Consider the following 9,609-nt stretch of genomic DNA (forward strand, 5'->3'; position numbering starts at 1 on the left):
ATATATATATTAGTAGTAGTATTACTTTTATAAAATAACTTGGAAAAGTGAAGCTGTAGTCTTTTTAAAGAAGCTCTACTTGTTCACTCCTCCAGCATCATATGACATGAACAAGCGCACATCAGTCCTCTAAGCGTCACTGCAGGAATGTTACAACTTGAAACCTGCCTTTGTATTGAACAAACGTCATACTAAAATACCAACTGTAATAAAAAAAAAATTGAAGTACCAGCAGAAAAGAGGGGAGAGTAAAACCGATTGAGGTTTCTGTATTGGCTTGCCCTTTATTGTCCACTGATGCAGGAATGTGAAGGATGCTCTGCGTCCACCTGATACTGCTCTGCGCCCGGGGGAGGGTCTCTCCAGTCTCCGCTCTGCCATAACTCGGCCCAGCTCTGGCAGGCGGACACGCATCCTTTGAGAGATCTACTGGAAACATGATCACTGAGGGAGCCTAAACGCATTCCTCGGCTCCGGTCAGACGATTCGACGTCTTCATGTGTTATTCTCCAAAGACCAGACGAGCGAGGAGAGGAGAGGAGTGGAGACGGGGCGTCGGGTACAACAACAACAACAACAACAACAAGAAGCGGGAGCCGACATCATCAGCCGCCGCGGCGTGAGCGACGAGTTCATCATAAAGCTACGGTAAGATGCGGACAAGCCCAGCTGCTTTCAGTGTGAGGCTTAACCCTAAACACCGACCATTTTCTGTCTATGAGCTGTGACTCTCCCTTTTTATTAAACCGCTCGGCTCGCTCAAACCACAAAAGGCTTTAGTAAACGCATGCAGGTCACGGAGGATTGGACATTTATTCCATCTAAGCCGTCATTCATGTACATTGTCAACATAAGCTGTACAGAATATGGGTTAGTGGAGCAAATCTATGCGCCCAGTGACCACCAGGACACGATATGTATAAGGTTAAACTGAGTGCATTCATGTAACGACTTGATTTTTTTTTTTTAATTAATTAATTTATTTTTTATTGTGATCATATAGTTTAAAATGGTAATAATAATAATAATAAATCTTTGGACGCCAAAAAAGGTAACAGCAGTGCTATTAAGGACAAAAAAAAAAAAAACGAATGAAGGACAGTATAGGCCTGTGTGCTCTACTTATAGTGGATGCTGCAGCTAATAGCCTGCTTCTAATGGCAGCAAAAAAAAAGCAAATGTGTCAGTTTGATGCCAGGCATGTAGGTTGCAGAGCTGTGAAACGGTAAATGTGCCTTTAGACATCACTTCTGCTTTTGCTTGATTGTTACGCTTAAGTGTTTTGACTCACCTACCAATTTTCAGTATAGAAGACAAAGATTACCTGACGAACACTGTAAATACCAAAGGCAGATTTACGGGTTTCATTTGTCTAACCCAACCCACCTAGCTCATGCTAAATCACCAATTAACTGTGATCAATCACAGCTGGATTTTGTTTGGATAGCCCACAGGAATCAAGAAATCATTTAAATAGAACCAGTCTGAAAACATAAGTAGGCTTTTTAAAGTTAGTAGAACCTGTTAATGGAAGACCCACATGGGTAGTACAGTTAAACATTGCCGAGAGCATCACACTTCCTCTGTCAGCTTCTTCCCAACTTAGCATCCTGGTGCCGTATGATCCCCAACTTGGTGAAGCAGTAAACCAAAACGTTATTCCTCAGTCCACGTCATCTTCTTCCAATGCTCTGTTATCTAGTTCTGATGCTTACATGCTTGTTCTAATGTTAGCATGGATACCCTGACAGCTTTGTAGCCTCGCATGCAACGAGAAATGACAACTGTGCATTCTTGCACTTTTCTATCAGAACCCGCATTAACGTTTGCAGTAGTTGGGCTGTGCTGTCACTCTCCACATTCATCAGCGAGGCTCGGCAGCCCAATGACTCAGATGCTTGTCCGCTGTTCCGTCCTCAGAGACCACTTTAGATAGAGATTGATTAGTGGAAACACCTCATAAAAGCTGCAGTTAGTTTCATAAAACTAATTGAAGTCTTCTTGCTTGCCAATTTCTTTTTTGCTTCTTGATTTTCTTCCTAATCCATTACACTCTATGGGTGTCATGATAAATAAACACTCATCTGTTAGTGATCATAATGTTGAACCTTACATAGTCTGTACAAAATGATCCTTGTTTTTGTAATGTCATATCTAATAACAAAGTAAAACGGTCATATAAATGCCTTTTGTATCAGACTTGAATTGTAGATCTCGTTCACTGCAAAAGCCCTATTCACAATAACCTACATTTTTGCTTCATTCCTAATTAAGTGGCCTACTAAAAGCTGATGTTAATTCTGGAATTACCTCAGAATATTGGGACGGCTACAGCACACGTTACACCCTTGAGGGAATTCACATGCTATAGTTAGACTCGTTGTGAAAGTGACAAATTTCCCAGGAATTATATTTCGGCATCCGAAGGTGAGAAACACGGTTTGCATTGTGGCAATCGTAAACATTGCAGAGGAATTCTGGGAGATTGTCCTTGATGTGGAAAACATATGGCTCATTTGTCTTTGTAAGAAGGTTGCCTTAATTTTAAGTTGGCGTTATGCAAGCAAATTATGAACAATTCAGTCTCAGTTCCTGATGTTCTCTGTGTTAAACATCACCTAAATCTGCTGTTCTGGTCGCATCTAAAGTTCAATATCTTTTGTCACTTGTTTTGGAAAGTTGAATGTATACTTTGTAGCTTTATTGCACATAGAGTGGAATATTTAAAGCTTAGTGATGACGAAAACTTCAAACTCAAAAATGTATGTCTCAGAAAATATAAATAATACATAATTCAATAAAAAAAGATATTGTGAATTGGTTTCTGAAAGGTATGTTGAGTTTTCTGCAGCTTAATTCTTGGTTGGGCCTCCTTGTGTATGAATTACAGCTTCAGTGCAGCCTGGAGGCCATCAGCCTATTGCACTGTTGAGGTGTAATGCAAGTCCAGATTGCTTTTATAGCAGCCTTCAGGTCATCTTGCCTTGTTGTGTGGTGTCTCTTGTCTTCCTCTTGGCAGCCCAAATAATTTTTTATGGGGTTCAACTCAGGCAAGACTGCTGCCCAGTCGAGCAGAGTAGTACCATGGTGACTGAGAATCAGCTTTTGGTACAGTTGGCAGTGTGGGAAAGATCCACGACCTCCTGGAAAATGAAATAAGCATCTCCATAAAGCTTGTCAGCAGTAGGAAGCATGAGGTGCCCTAAAGTTTAGCTGCTCTGTACTTCAGGCATGGCACGAATTGTGACAGTGAAAACCTCAAACTGGACTTCCAGCAGCATGACTACTGTGCTTTCTCCACTCTTCCATGGGACCTCAAATTCCAAATGGAATACAAATTTGTAAAAAGGACTTTGGACCACTGAGGAACAGTCCAGTTGCTTTTGTATTTAGCCCACGTAACATTGTTCTCACATTGTCTCTTGGTCCAGGCTTAACACATTTGTAGCCCACGTGGAGGACATTTGTTACCTAATGTTAGTAAAAAAAAAAAAAAAAAATGTTGGAATCATATTTTTCACTTACATTTCTGCTAAAAAAAACCCCCTCAAAAAACAAAAATGAGACAATGATGGTGTATGCATTTGTGCAAAAATGCATGATTACATTTAGAAAAGTGAGGTTTTGTGGTGGGATGAATAGATATGCATTTATTTTAAGACACAACTGCCACCCTGCTCATGTGCACACATATGTATCTTGGTTTTGCAAGTATGCTTGTGGTGAAATTTGTCTCTTACTGAGAGGAGCAAGTGTCTGCGTCATCATTCTGTGGTCGGTCAAGCAAATGAGGCAATCGCTTAAATAATCAACACCCATAGCAACGACTGGCAACAACACAGAAAAAAAACAAGCTATTATTTTTACATGTTTCTCAAAAGTGTTGTCTGTAACACGACCATCACAGTAGATTTCTTTGTATGCTGCCGGGGCTTGATTTTGTATTCATTTTTGCACCTAGCTCCATTGTGGTGAATCCCAGGAAAGAAGCTTACTCCTTTATCCTTGGCTGAGCTGCAGCTGAACAAGTGAGGCTGTAATTGCAATGATTATCATCTCATGTCCCCGGTTTCACCTATTGTGTCCCAGAAGTGTCATTTTCAGAGTCCTCAAACTGGAGGCTGGAGATTACTTTCCTCATCCTCCTGGCTCGTGTGGATAAAACTGAATTTTCTTGGCCATTTCCCACGACAGGATGGCTGCTTATTATGAAGTGCAGGTGTTCGAGGCTCTGGTCCTACCCACACACCGAGTGCTGTGCACTGTTTAGTCGAGGTTTAGATTTTGCGTCGGCGGAAAAGTTACACAATGTAAGAAACAATTGTATCTCTGTGTGTTCGGTTAGTTTGACAGCAGGGAACATCACAGGTGGACTCAAAATGGTTTGTGATTTTTTTTTTTTTTAAATGGCATACATCATAATTCACAGCTCTGTATAAGCAAATGGCAATTTGTTTTCCATTGTAAAAGGGGACCTATTATGCAATTTTTTTTGTTGCACATTTTTGCTTTTCCATTTAAGTCTTTATTGCTTCTAGAAGCAGTTAGGTGAAATATCAGATTGTTGTTTTTTTTGCGAAAAAATGCAATGAACATGATTTGTATATCCCACAGACCCGTTTTAACCCCTTCAAGGAAGTATAGTAGGTCTCCTTTAAAGAAATGATGTTAATATTTGTGTTTTAAGCTGACAGAAAAGAATGACATGGTAGCTACGGTAAACACCACCTCATAGACTCACTGCTGTCTCTTTTGGGAGTTTTGGATGACGATAACACTCAAATACAGCTTCGATGACCTCCATGTTTTGTTTTTTTTTTAATCATTTTTAGTCAACGCAGAGCAGACAGGAAGTAGCTGTTCCTATAATAATAGAACATTATGAACACGGCTTCCGTTTTGACTTGTAGAACTAAAGAACTGAATGACTAAAGGCAAGTAAAATACTGTATGAAGAATTATTTATCATTTCTTTTAAAACCTACCAATTATTAGGTCAGACGTTTTATGACAATCATGAGTGTTATACATTTCACAAAAACTTCTCTGAAGGATTTTTTTATGCTTCAGTATACCGTATTTTATTACCAGTGCCATCATCCTTTTTGAAATATTTTACTAAGTAAAACTTTTCCAAACCCCCTGAGTAACACTCTTGCCCTTTTAAATAAGAGCCAGGGGCCAAAAATTGCCTGGAGTTCCACCCAGAGGCCAAATTGTGTTCAAAACCAGAAAACGGCTCCAGCATTACCCTTCTGCCCTTTTAAAAGTATGATTCATATTTGATTGACAGATTTAGTTACAGGATTTATCTCTTTGTTCCGCTTCAAAGATCAGCTGGGCTTGCATGACTTTTTCCACAGTACGCTTTTAACCGTACGAGTCTTCCATGGTTTTTATATTCCATCATGTACATTCGAAGAAGTTGAAAATCTTACAGTCAGATGTCAATGTTAGTTCTGGGAGTGGTAGATGGCCTGTTGTGAGAATAGTTTGTTCAATAAAATACCAGGTTCATTTTAGTATTCAGTAAATCCATGTTCGACTTGGCATTTAAAGAAACATGCTTCAGAGATTGAAAACATTTGTTTTGTACATTTCTGCAACATATGAAGCTAAGATTTATGCTAATCTGAGCACATGTACCCTGCATTTTCCACAGGTCAGCATAAAATGTTTGCATACTGCCTGACCAGTTGCTAGCTTGGTATGAGTGTGTTGCATCATTCCATGTAACCTTTTTAGACTTTTATTTGACCAATCAGAGCGGGAGGGGACCTAAAACTAGATATATTTATAAATAAACAGAGAAAAGAAATTCTGAACTATTCTAGAAGAATTGAATGGGAATATTAAACCCAAAAACTGAGCACACAATGCATATACAGTGCAATGTTGGGTGCTGGCAATAATTTTTTTTTCCTTTATATTTTTTGTACTATGAATGCATTTTTCTATTAAGTGTATTACCAGAAAGGAGCAGAAAAAATTTCAGCCCATTATCTCTAACGGTTTTTGAGATTTTGAGGGGTAGGTGGTACCTTGCCACAAACCAACCTTCTAGTAGAAAAAGATGGGGTTTTTGAAAGCCGATTACTTAAAAAATAAGTCAATTTGACACTTATTTGTAATGACATTGTTTAAATATATATAAATAATATTAAACATGAATATGTACAGTATAAATAGCTTATTTTTAAAATGAAGGTTCTTAAAAAAATGTCATTTTGATATATAAAACAATTTTCAATATTTCCCCTGACAGCAGAGATGGCATGCTTGGGATACCATATTAAAAAATATATGTTGAAACCAAGCCCCAAAAGCTATTTCGCCCGTCCTGCTATGCGGTCTTAACAGGCTCAATTTTTTGTAGGGGTCTAGGACTATTCAATAAAGATTTATTAGGCCGCAAAACTGCTTCCAAAGCTCATTTCAGATGGGGGGGGGGGAAAAATTCAAAAATTGACAAAATTAAGCGTTTTTTGACCACTCACCAAACTTGTATTTTTCATCAGATTTCAATAAAACTTCTGTACTACAGATAAATTAAACTGGTGAATAACATAAAGGCTTCCATTTTTGGCCATCTTTAATAGTTTCCTTAGTATTGCTGGTAGAAAATAGGGATTCTTTGTTTGTTTTTAAAAAAATCTAAATTTAGAGAATTTTTGACTTTCACCAAAATGTTTTTTTTTTTTTTATGCATTTCATTCAAACTTCCTTCCTAGATGTCAATTAGGCTTCTGCATCATATAAAAACATTTATTTATGGATATCTTTAATAGTTTTTTCTATATTGTTGGCAGAAAATGGAGATTGTTTCTTTAGATTTCTTCTTTTATGGAAGGTTTCCTACTACCGACCATCTTTAAAAGTGCCAAAGAAAGTACAGTTTTTCATAAAAAAGTGTCTAGAATTTATTATTTTAGTATAGATAGTCATTTTATCATGCCGCCACCCACATAATGATGCCCTGGGCGGTTGCCCATGCCTCCCATATCAGAAGCCACTGAGCACGTCTGCTAACGCGCTTCATGTGCTTGTTGGACAAATCGCACAAAATCAGCACAAACCTAAACCACATAAATACAGGTCATCATGCATAATTCTCGCGGCCCATAAAAACAGGATCTTGTTTTATGACAGGGAAGCAAAGCATACCTGTGGAAGAGTAGGGGAAGGAGGAGAATAAATAATCCCACGTTAAGGTGAGGAGGTTAAGGGACCATGTTTGCTTAGTTTCTCCTCTTTTGTAAAAGTTTAAACTAGATTTAACTTTAGATCCAACTCCTCCCGCAGTCTTTGTGCGGCGCTCCGGCAGATCGCGTTATAACGCTGTGGAGCTCGGCATAACGCAGTAGATGTCAGGATCAGCCAGTCGGGGGGGTTCGTCCGCTTTTCAGTTTGCAAAATCACAAAAAAATTTGTTAAAACAGCGTCCCCGCTAGACCGTGCACACGGTAAAAAGCTCAGGATGGGTTCACTCGATCCGCTCTTAGAACTACCGGAGGCTTAAAACTCGTTATTCGTTTTTTTAGCTAGCTTCACCACGTAGCCACACTTAGCTTACAGAAAGCGCGAAAGCTGGAAGGGGCGACTCGGGGGAGGTATGTTCGTGTGTTGATACGCGTGGGACAGCAATGGACAGCAATGGCGCGTGTGTGACTGACGATAAATCACGTAATGTCCAGTCCAGTAATATATATCCATCAATGCTGCTGGCGCTCTGTCCTTCTCTCGCACTTCCCGCTACTTAGCAGTGGGTGTAAGGTTACATTGTGTTGCATTCAATGTTGTCGGAAAAAAAGAGTTTCGTGCGCTTAATGTCCGATTTGCCATAACTTTTGAATTCATTGTCGCTAGCTGGGGTGGCAACAGGGGTGGCAAGGCTCTCGTTTGGGGTGGCAGCTGCCACCCCAATAGATCCGCCCCTGGCTGTAGCTAAAGTGGAAGATTCTCATGTCAGGGCGTAGCAGCACCGGTTCTGTGGGTCCAATCAGCTGATTGTTCTGCTACAGGCTGAACTTCATGTGCTGCTGTGAACAGTTTGGGGTCTCCATTGGTGGGTTGTCTAAAGGAATCTCAGACTGAAGAACTTTCAGCCTCCAAGTCACTTAAACTGGCTCTTTTAAATACCAGATCTCTCTGTGCTAAAGCTCTATTAATTAATGATTTCATCACTGATCTTAATATTTTATTTCTGACAGAAACATGGTTGAATGACAATGAACCAATCGTACTAATTGAATCAGCGCCTCCTACTTATTTTTTTTAAGTGAAAATAGAAAACACACAAAAAAGGAGGCATGGCTTCAATATTTAAGAATACCATAAACTGTAGTAAAATCTCTTTGGGTAATTCCACGTCTTTTGAGTATCTGGGAAGGCCACAAACAAACTTTGACACTAACTTTATACAAAACTCCAACATATGTGGAAAATTTCTTTATGGATTTGAATGAGCTCCTATCTCTCATATGCATTGATTATGATTGTTTAATAATTGTCGGTGATTTCAACATTCATGTTGACAACCCCCAAGACCGAGGGGCAAAAAAGCTCTGTAATATATTAGAGAGTTTTGGTTTAACACAACATGTCAAACAAGCAATGCACACTCAGGGACACACACTGGACCTGGTTATCAGTAAGGGTGTGAATATTTCCAATGTCTCTGTAACTGATGTTGCCTGTCGGCTGACTTTGCTGTTATCTTTGACAGTTCTTTATCCGTTAATCCACTTAGACAAATGGCTACCATCACAAAACGTACTTTCACAGAAAACACAGCTGAAACATTTAATTCAATCTACTGTTCTTCCACGCCCTTAAGCTATAACGACATAGATAAGTTGGTAGATGATTTTCAGTCTAAAGTTTCAGATATCATTGATTACATTGCCCCCATTAAAGTGAAGGTTGTGTCTGGTAGGAAGAAATCTCCATGGAGAAATGCACAAACTGTTCAATCTGCTAGACAACTCTGTCAAACAAAAATGGCGTAAAACTCAACTTCACGTTTATTATGACATCTACAAAGAACGACGACGCAACTATCACTCAACACTAAAACATACAAGGGAGGCTTTCTTTGCAGATAAGTAAAAACATTAACAATGTCCAACCTCTATTTTCTACTGTTGACACAAAACCTTCAGTAACGTTACCGCCTGAGTTTCAATCTAATGCAGCCAATGAATTAACCAGATTTTGTCAGGAGAAAATTAAAATAATCTGAAGTTTAATCTGCACATCCACTCTAAATCCAGTACCATCGCTAAACCCAAAAATAACAAATGCAGAAAAAATGACCAACTAATTAACAATAAAACCCTCAAATAAATTATAGATCAATCAATCTCAGGTTCCTGAATCTATCTATCCATCCATGCATGCATGGATATATATATGTGTGTGTGTGTACATATGGGTTTGAAGTCCTGGATTCAAGCCCAGGACTTTCTTACTGCAAGGCAACAGTGGAACCTACTGATCCAAGCTGTGTGAAGCTGACACCCCACCCACGTCAAAAAATACAGCAAATAGTCTGAATGGTTAGTGCTCCGTTTGTGCAGGTTTGTGCCGTTAAAATTTTCGTTTGTGCAG

General features: G+C 39.2%; 1 protein-coding gene across 2 annotated transcripts in view; it reads left to right on the plus strand.

Annotated features, from left to right (window-relative positions):
- The first annotated feature begins 179 nt into the window (after positions 1 to 179).
- The window catches only part of LOC103476767 (receptor-type tyrosine-protein phosphatase epsilon-like), a 35,281-nt gene continuing 25,851 nt past the window's right edge, over positions 180 to 9,609 (plus strand). Inside the window, exon 1 of one of the 2 annotated variants that reach the window (XM_008429329.2) lies at positions 180 to 648. The gene's annotated coding sequence lies outside the window, so the exon portion shown is untranslated. The remainder of the gene's footprint in view (positions 649 to 9,609) is intronic. The other variant, XM_008429327.2, reaches the window with a different exon arrangement.

The sequence above is a fragment of the Poecilia reticulata genome, linkage group LG15 (genome assembly GCF_000633615.1).
Source record: "Poecilia reticulata strain Guanapo linkage group LG15, Guppy_female_1.0+MT, whole genome shotgun sequence".
Taxonomy (NCBI): Eukaryota; Metazoa; Chordata; class Actinopteri; order Cyprinodontiformes; family Poeciliidae; genus Poecilia; species Poecilia reticulata.